Genomic DNA, 7,618 nt, shown 5'->3' on the forward strand with positions numbered 1-7,618 from the left:
ATATGAAGAAATTTTTTTTAAATTTCTAATATTAAATTTTTTGAAAAAAAAGAAGTGAATAAAGATATGGTTAATGCACACGAGCAACGTAGTCGGCCGCTTGCGGACGACAAAGTTGCTAGTATCGAAATAAACTAACAATGGATCACGCTGAGGACGATTTCGACCTTACTCCACCTGATTTGCGTGAAGAAGCGGAATCTGTTTCAATGGATTTGTAATAAATAAGTAAATAATAATAAGGTAAAAATTCATACGTTTGTTGTGTTTTTTAATTACAAATTACAATTAAGACCTTCAAATACATGTAGTGTAGCATTAGTGCTCACACGTGTGCGCTTGCTGGCTATGCGCTTGGCAGACCAAAGTAACTTATATCACCTTGCGCCACCATCGTTTTCGGTTAATAACTTCTTTCCTAATTGAGTCTCATTTTTTTCTGAACGGTTTTATATTCGGAGACTTTTAAGCAATAGAAAACAATTTTTTTTGTTAGGACATTGGGAAGACTATTTGTAATTAACATTTTATAAACAAATAATATAAAAAACTATTAAAAATTAAAATGTTTTTCAGAAAAATTATTTTTGAATACTGCATTTCATGACGAAGAGAACCCATTTTTTTATTTTTAATTTGGTTAATTAGAACCTGAGAAAAAAATTATTTAATTTAAGAGTGCTAAAAATTTCAATAGTTAATAACTTTAACAAACTTTTTTTTTACTTGAAAATTTTAGAAACTTTTTTTCCCCTATAAAAAAAAAATCATATTCTCGATTTAAAAATAAATTATTAAGTTTTAGGTGATCCGTTTGGGAAATTCTGACCCTATTATTATTATTATTATTACGTTTACCTTCATTACAAGATAATCAGTATCTAGATAGAGCTTCATCCAGAATCCGTCAAACTTCTTCTTTTAAAAAAACTGCTGATTGTTTTAATTCAATATCAACCGAAAGCTTTTTGAGATACGCTGTCAACATTGCAGACGAGCCAATATTCTTTTTTTCATTTAATTTGATAGTACTCTTCAGCATGGAGTGAATAGAGCATAAACTTGTTGACGCATATTTTCGATTCAGAAATTTAAAATCCGCGAGCAAAACAGTTTCCGAAGAAGAGTTTGTCTTTTTCGATGTACGCCACTTGTGAAAATTTTTAAATGCTGCTTTATATTTTACTTTTGATTTTTCCGTCAACAAATCCATTGAAACAGATTCCGCTTCTTCGCGCAAATCAGGTGGAGTAAGGTCGAAATCGTGCTCAACGTGATCTATTGTTAGTTCATTTCGATATTTGCACTTGTTTATTTTTTATGAAGTATCGGAAACAAAATATCTGAATGATAACTGATAGGCAATTTTATGATAGTATAGGCAATTTGTCTACTATTTATTCTGAAAATATCAGTCACAAACACAGCGCATGCGCCAGCGGAATTAGACCGGCGAAAACTTCCTTGTGCTGCAAGTATGACTTTACAAATACTTTATCTGAGGATAAATACGTAAAATGAAAATGGAATGAAAGGTTCATTAATTACAAATATAAATTTTAGGCTTTGATATCACTTGCGTATCGTCAAATATTATGGATAAAGAGACACAAAACAAAGATTATCTCATAATAACAATTTTAATATTTTTTATTTATGTTATTTTATTTGAAAATAAGTGGTAACAAGAAAGAGTATATTTCTAAAATTTCACTAGATTGAGCATCATTTTAATGAATTTAATTTTTTGAAGTAGAAACAAGACAGCAAAAAAGGCCTGAAAGTCCAACGGAAAATTTACAAAAAAAATGCAATTTGGCTAAAAAATTCGGTAAAAGATACAATTGGAATGGACGAAAATGAAACCTATTCAAATATAAGTTAGTATGACTCAAATGTTAAATCTGTATTGATGTTAAAATAACTTAATAAAAATTTATTGCCTTTTTATATTTATATTGATAATAATTTGCAGAGCAAGATAACCAAAATGTGTTTCATCAATTTCCAATTGAAGAAAAAAAAGGTTAATACAATTATAATTTTTATATTTACTTAACATGATAATAGAGGTTTTTAAAACTTTCTAAAATTATTTATTATATTTAATATTAATATAATTTTACTTTCAGAGAATCCATTTTTATTTTTCGAAAGACTTCCGAAAGGACAACATCTTCTTTATATTCAACTAAAGAATATAATGCAGGAGCTGGCCCTTATCTTTGCCCTTTGAAGCAGTACTTAAAATGCAACCACTTCAAGAAATAATGTTGTAGATTTTGCCGAATTATATAATATAATCTTACCTTTTGAGGAGCTCTTAGATTTTAAAAGTTTTGAGAACTTGTTAGAAACCTGACAAAGTTTGTCGAATAGCCTTTGTAAGTAATTGATTTACATTGGAACTTAAAATTGAACTTAAAATTAAAAATTCTTACCAATATTTAATTTTTTCAGTGCAAAATTAACTACTTTTACTGTTTCTCCTTTTCAGAAAAAGACATTATGTCCATTGACAGTTAAAGATAGTATTTTAACTCGGACAATGAAAAATATTTTATAAAAATATTTTTCAAAAGAACTTTTAATGTAATTTACGGGACAAAGAAAATGGAGGACAAGCTTGTGTTTCAGGACACAAAATTTTGAAAATCAATTAAAGGTATACAATTTTTTTATTGCAAATTTAATTATGTTTAGATATAAGAATTAAGAATCAAATGTTTTTTTACTAATTATTTTTAAATTAATTTTTTTTATTTAAAAATTTTAAGAATTAATAGAAAATTATTAAATTAAATATTACATTTTTCAGATGTATTATATTTAAAGTATCAGGCCTAGGATGGAACAAATTTAACTGAAGAAAAATTTTTGAAGGCTTAGGGTACCACAATCTCAAATGTCAAAGATTGGGACGGCCACAAGGTGCTACGATAAAAAAAAATTTTTTAAATTTATTTCTATACTTAAAAAAAATTATTAATTTTCAATTTAACGAAATAACTTTTTTAATATTCACCCATCTGATTTATCATTTTATTTTTCTGTATGAATTTCAATTCCAGAGAAAAAAATTTAATAAATAAGTGGATGGTCTATTTTACTGGTTCCATCATATTTATTACTTTTGTTTTACCGCTTAAATTAAAATTGTACCTCTTAAGTTTTAATTCAAGCGGTAAAATAAAATAATAAATATGATATAAAATTAAACATCGATGTTTAAATGTCCACATGAAAAGAATATTTACACGAAACTTTGAGGGAATATTACACTATAAATATTCACGTGCAATGTTCAGTCAATGTTGTGTCAATATTCACCTATACTTATTATATTAGTAAACGAAATTTTTATAACTAGGCGAAAATGTAATGTCAATATTGACACAACATTGACTGAACATTGCACGTGAATATTTATAGTGTAATATTTCCTCATAGTTTCGTGTATATATTCTTTTCATGTGGACATTTAAACATCAGCGCAAACTTGTATGAACCTTGCCACTGAAGTTTTCTAACCTCGCCGTGTGAGATTCTGTCAAGTTTCAGGGAATTCTGGGTGCTGTGTGGGCTGCATAGACCATGAATAGCCTGTCTGATCAGACCATGTCATGGATAAATCGTCACCACTCTGAGTAGCGCCATGATGAGACAATCTATTCAGTGGCTAGATAGACAGCAGACGCACAGTGGTCCGAAATGGAAAATTGCTGTTCACGAGGGGCTACAGCCTTCAATTTTTGATGGATTTGGACATTTTTTTTTTGAAATCTTCAGGGATAAATTCTCTAGGTCTCAGCTTCGCCTGATTTTTGAATTTCATTTTGCAAATTTTTTTATTTAAACAATTGTAATGAAAAATCACCCTACGTTGACATAATTTCTTGTATATTTTTGAAAAACAGTTTAAATAAACTATTTAACTATCTTTTCAGTTGCATATGTGGAAAAGGATAAAAAATGCACCATAAAAGAATTTTTTTCAATTGTTATTAACAATTTTTATAAACAAATTGCGGACTTTTTTAAAAATTCACCGGATTCGCTCGAAAATCTTCACTTGGGGGTTTTTGGGGTCGCTGATCACGAATCCGAAGTTAGTTTTTCAAAATTCAAAATGGCGGATCCAATATGGCGGACAACTTTTTTAAAAAGTGATCGGATTCGCTCGAAAATCTTCACTCGGGGGTTTTCGGGGTCGCTGATCACGAATCCGAGGTGCGTTTTTCAAAATTCAAAATGGCGGATCCAACATGGCGGACGACTTTTTTAAAAAGTGATCGGATTCGCTCGAAACTTGTTTCTCGGGGGTTTTCTAGGTCGCTGATAACGAATTTGACATCACTTCTTTAAAATTTACAATTGTTATCATCAATTGTTATAAACAAATACATATAAATAATCAGAAAGTAGAAAAAATTGCTTTTTTGATACAACAATCAAAATAGTAGTTTATACATAGGTCATAATAGAACATTTTAATGTTAGTAACCATTATTATTATTATTATTATTATTATTATTGTTATTATTATTATCATTATTATTATTTGTAAATAGAATCTATCCCTCGGTGAATATTTAATAATAAATGATGCGTTATCGATCTTTCCGAGTCAAGTAATTTTTTAAAAAAACTTACTTGCACACGTATATTGACTTACTTTGTCTAAGGTGCTAATAATTGTCACTCTCTTTTGTCTTCATCGTATTTCGTCTCAGTCTTGTCGAGATCTTCATCAGTAACTAATATAGCTTTGTATAAATCCATCGTGTATATAATTTGACATGTCATAATTTGACATGAAAAATTTTGTTGCGGTAATTGTCTTTTATTTCTTCTTTTGTATATAACTTTGTAAAAATTTATTTTAATTTATTTTGTAAAAAATTAATTTCTTATTAATAAAATTGTAGTTCTGAAGAGGACAGCGGAGCTGTCGAAACGTCAACAAAATTTGTTGTTTTTTTGATAACTTACTTGACTCGGAAAGATCGATAACGTATCATTTATTATTAAATATTCACCGAGGGATAGATTCTATTTATAAATAATAATAATAATAATAATAATAACAATAATAATAATAATAATAATAATAATGGTTACTAACATTAAAATGTTCTATTATGACCTATGTATAAACTACTATTTTGATTGTTGTATCAAAAAAGCAATTTTTTCTACTTTCTGATTATTTATATGTATTTGTTTATAACAATTGATGATAACAATTGTAAATTTTAAAGAAGTGATGTCAAATTCGTTATCAGCGACCTAGAAAACCCCCGAGAAACAAGTTTCGAGCGAATCCGATCACTTTTTAAAAAAGTCGTCCGCCATGTTGGATCCGCCATTTTGAATTTTGAAAAACGCACCTCGGATTCGTGATCAGCGACCCCGAAAACCCCCGAGTGAAGATTTTCGAGCGAATCCGATCACTTTTTAAAAAAGTTGTCCGCCATATTGGATCCGCCATTTTGAATTTTGAAAAACTAACTTCGGATTCGTGATCAGCGACCCCAAAAACCCCCAAGTGAAGATTTTCGAGCGAATCCGGTGAATTTTTAAAAAAGTCCGCAATTTGTTTATAAAAATTGTTAATAACAATTGAAAAAAATTCTTTTATGGTGCATTTTTTATCCTTTTCCACATATGCAACTGAAAAGATAGTTAAATAGTTTATTTAAACTGTTTTTTCAAAAATATACAAGAAATTATGTCAACGTAGGGTGATTTTTCATTACAATTGTTTAAATAAAAAAATTTGCAAAATGAAATTCAAAAATCAGGCGAAGCTGAGACCTAGAGAATTTATCCCTGAAGATTTCAAAAAAAAAAATGTCTAAATCCATCAAAAATTGAAGGCTGTAGCCCCTCGTGAACAGTAATTTTCCATTTCGGACCACTGTGAGACGGTCTGGAAAGCACCCCGTCAGTTCCCCAAGATTTTTCCACATGGGGTTCACATTAAAATTAACGGCTTTTTTATAGGTTGAATTTCTTCCTCCGATTGTGACTTCCCTAATCCAACCAATGGATTATGGAGTTATTGAAAAAATGAAGAAACTATACAAAAAAATACATTAAGAGATATGATTTTGCAAAAAGACGAAGCCAGTGTATTCAAATATTTAAAACAATTAAATTTGTTGGATTGTTGTGCACAAATTGCAAGTAAATTAGAGCCGAAAATATATGTCGAGCTTAAAGGAAGTTAATACCGGCATGTACTATTAGTGCTGATAGTACTGGAGTTTTTGAAAATTTTTAAAAATGCAATTAATTAAACAGTCTAGAAAAATATCATTATTTCAAAAAATATTTTTCAAATTAAAAAGTTAAAATATTTATCAATGTATTTGTCACCACAGAAGAAAACCATATATTTTAGCAAAAAGTTAGAATTGAAAGTTTTAACTTATTTTTAAATAATTGAAATTTTGTAAAATTTAATTGAAAAATTTGAAAACAATTGAACTTTTTAAAGAATTTTATTACAATTTTTGAAAATATTTAATTAAAAAATTATGGTTTTTTGTTGTCGTAAGGAGTTCAGGTGAACTTCAAACAAAATTTATACTGAATAATTTTTTTGTTAAAATTTTTGAAAAGCTGCTGGACATCCAAAGTTCAAAAAACTAAAAATTTTGTTCTAAAAAAATGAAAAAACGAAATTATTTTGAGATGTAATAGAATTTTTTTTATATTTAGTTTTTTATATGTACCTAATTATTTATTTAATTTTTGTTAATATGTATTTCTTTACGTACCCATTTATTTATTTTTATTTTTTTGAGGTTATGTATTAACAACTAAAGGGTTGTCATACTTAATTTGTTTATATATAGGATAAGTAAACATTCAACACTTTTCTTATTCTTATTATTAACTATTTGCGCATATGCGTATATCGTTCTTCAGATAGCACCCGATTAAAAACAATTGAAAAAGTATAACTTATTTTATACGATTGAAAACAATTCGAATCAGTTGAAAAAATATATACTCCAATTGAAAACAATTCAAATCTATTAAAAAACATTTGTACTCAATCGTTCTGAATCGTGTTCAATTGATTTTTTCTAGAAGGGTACTGATGTTACTGATAACGATATTATACAATTACTGTATAGAATAACGGATTTTAATAACACACAAAAAAATTACAATCACATTTTTGAAGTAATTCACACCTATTTAACAGACTTCGAAAATAGTAGAAAATAACTTTAACCTCCATTTTTTTCAAGCAATTTTTCATTATGCTCACTGCATCTAAGGAATTGCACATATCGTTGCGGTATTAACACAAAAACAGTGTACTGTCAACATACACGATTGACTGTACTCAAATCAGCAAAATATCTACTTGGTGTCAAAATTTACGTGGAGGTGCCCACAGCCGGAGCGTGCCCACAACCGGAACACTTCCCTTATATATATATATATATATATATACTAGGGGGGCTTCGCCCCCCTGCGCGATTCGCGCGCCAACCCCCTTATTTTTTATTTTTTATTGGTTTTGTAGATGTTTGAGTTAATGTTTAAATAATTTCTGGAATTTAAAACTATTATTAATATTTTATTATTTATTTCTTCA

Source organism: Leptopilina boulardi, unplaced genomic scaffold (genome assembly GCF_019393585.1).
Source record: "Leptopilina boulardi isolate dan_hultmark-lab unplaced genomic scaffold, ZJU_Lbou_2.1 LbouV2_44, whole genome shotgun sequence".
Taxonomy (NCBI): domain Eukaryota; kingdom Metazoa; phylum Arthropoda; class Insecta; order Hymenoptera; family Figitidae; genus Leptopilina; species Leptopilina boulardi.